We start from the raw sequence: 3,216 nt of genomic DNA on the forward strand, positions 1-3,216 counted from the left end.
AATTTCTATGTTTGTGTGCGTTCGTGTCTGTTTGTGCGGATTGTAGAGTGTGGTATTTTCCTTCCCTTCTGTGTGGATAGTAGTGTGTGTCTGTGTTGATAGTAGAGTGTGTGTTTGTATGCGTTTGTGTACGTTTGTGTGGATAGTATATTTTGGGCTTGTTTTCCCTCTCTTCTGTGTGGATAGTATATTGGGGGTTTGTATGCGTTCGCGTGCGCTGTGTGGATAGTATATTTGAGTTTGTTTTTCTTCCTTCCTCTGTGGTGTGTGTATGTGTGCTCACACTCGTACGTTTGTGTGTGTGTGTATGTGTATGTGTTGGTCTTTGTTTGTCCCCATAAAACTTCCTTTATCCATATCAAATTCATTTCACCTACCTACCTACTCACAGTAGCGCATATTCAGGTCAGCCACTTGCAACACTATTGCCATTATTCCCCAAGTGTCAAGTACAGTGACGTCATTGAAGCTGGAATTTTGAGACTATGAACATAGACTTGGGTTTTTCCACAGGTTGTAACTATAAATAGATACAAGGACTTCTAAACAGGAACGTCACACAAGTTGAGGCTTTAAATAGATAGTAGGTTTTCCAAAGGAGTTTCCCAAAATTTAGAGCTATAAATAGTGGGATTTAATTGGAATTTCAACTGGTTATAAATAGAAACATTTATGGGACAATTTCGTCATTTTAGCGTTACTTTTAGTCACATCGAATTTGGCGTTGATCTTTTCATTGATTATAGCTATTTATAGCCTCATTACAATGATGCTAATTTATGAACACCGCCAACATAATTTCAGGTCTAGGTAATGCTTTGTCTCTGTTGTGTCTGGTCCTATACCATCCTTGTCCTTAGACAGGCCCTATACAATTTCCCTATGATCCCTAGACTGGCCCTTCTATGTTCAAGGTCCCCTTATTCCTAGATAGTCCCATGTTCAATCCGCCTTGTCTTTAGACAGTCCCAATCCATTGTCGCTATACATTCCCTATGTTCAATTCCCCTTGTCCCTGTACAGTCCCAACCTATTTTAAACTGTCCCTTGTCCCGCTATAGTCCCACCCATGTTAAATTTCCCCGTGTTAAATCCCCCTAGTCACTATACGTTCCTAGTGTGTTTTTCCTTTTATGTCCTCATTTGCCTTACATTATCAATCTATGTCTATGTGTTGTATTTGTTATATATGTCTATGTTTCTACTGAGTTTATCTCTACCTAGGGTAGCGCACATTCAGGTCATCAACTTGCAACATTGGTACTCGTGTTCCGCCTACTTGAGGTCAGCCACTTGCAACATTGTTGGCAGTTTTCAGTACCGTAACGTCAATTCCTATTGATTCTAAACAGGCCCATTCCACATTTCCTATGTTCCATTCCGCTTGAGGCTAAACAAACCCAATCTGCTCAATGTTAAATTCCCGTTTGAGGCTAAAGTGCCAGGACCCTTTTTTAACAAAGAAGTCCCGTTGAGGCCCAAGTGCCCCACTACACTACTCATCTGGTTATTTCGAAATCACTCTTATCAGTAAACGGATCAGCTGTTATTTAACACCAACCAATCAGGAACAATGTCAGTTTGTTATTTTTCCAGAATTCGTGTTTTATCGGATCGTATGCTGCTTACTTGTACTTATAGTTCGAATTAACCTTGAAACTTATGAATGAATGGATCTACGCATTCGATAATTGACTCATCTTACAGTACAAACTTCGATCATAGGATATTAACATTAAAAATTTAATTAACTAAATGATCCTTACAAAAACTATTAGCATGAAAATAATACACATACTATAGATATACATTACATTTAAATGCGCTGATATACCAATAATTTTGGATGAGTTGACGTGCCATCAGTCTTGATGTATAAAGTCCTATAATCCAGAATGTCTTTGAATGAATTCACAATAATTCCAGTTCAGTGATTTCGTCCAAAATATCAATGAGCACTTTGTAATGCTAATTAAAATTTAAATAAATGATTGGTCTCAAATTATATAGGAACACAAAAGTAAATAAATCAAAAGTCTGAACTTAAATGAGGAATTAAATTAGTATGCATATCAGAACCTTGCATACAATCTAATACACAACAAAATGACCAGTATGTGGGTCAAAAGTTCTCTTCCAGTAAAATCTAAATTTCTATTAAAAACTATCGTCTTTAAATGAAACATCAGCAGATAATCGATTTATAAATTACAAACAACACACACACACACACACACACACACACACACACACACACAACCGGGTATGCACCAAAGCTATATTCTCAATCATGGACTAAAGAGAAGCACACAACATAAATATACATAACATCTTCAAAATAAAGTTGAAAAATACTCTAAAAATAAAATGAGACTCCATTCGCGGGGTACTGAACCAAAAGTATTAATTGTGTCCTGATTCCTCGTCGTTTTTCCGATGGAAATGTCAGCTTTTTCAGTCAAGTTGACAAAAAAACAAACATCGGAATCAATTGATGTCTACTGAGAAGTATATTCTGAACCTTTTTTGCTCGTATGACAAAATATGGCTACGGAAGTAGACAGAGTCACAACTGGAATATTGTCGGTCTTTGCTCTTGTAAAATATGTGGTGTACTCCGCTAGTAGTCAGATAGATCTACCCTCAGATCTGTGTTGATGCTGATGGACGATATGCAGGTTTGATGTCACCTGTTCATTAAGATGTTCAATATTATGCATACATATCTTTCAGGATCAAATCTGTGTACACTTTGGAAACTCATGGGTATTTGGTAATAGCCATATCTAGCGCTAGATTAAAAAAGGTCAGATAACAGAGGATTGTTCTATTCCATGTGGTTTTACAAGTCACCAAACATAGGATTTGCTCTTGAAATTAAATGTACACGTTACCAAAAAGAACCTTTCAGCCGACGGTAGCTCTACGTCCACGAAAAATACAGGTAAGAGTATAAAACGAACTACAACATGTGCAGCGAAGTCTTGCTGCAGATTTGTTATGGTTTTACTAAAAGAAGGCGATATCAGCCCCAAAACTGCCAATCATTATCATCACGGGTGAGTTGATTTATCGGTCTAATCCGCTATAGGCGAATCATTAAACAGATCAAATTGAAATGCATTCCTACAACTACTCACAATGTTATTTCATCTGACGGAAAAGGCTGAGCGATGTTCTGATCGTTCTTACTACCATATCCGGTACTGGGGACAT

The sequence above is a fragment of the Sinohyriopsis cumingii genome, chromosome 2 (assembly GCF_028554795.1).
Source record: "Sinohyriopsis cumingii isolate HCF-2022 chromosome 2, ASM2855479v2, whole genome shotgun sequence".
Classification (NCBI taxonomy): domain Eukaryota; kingdom Metazoa; phylum Mollusca; class Bivalvia; order Unionida; family Unionidae; genus Sinohyriopsis; species Sinohyriopsis cumingii.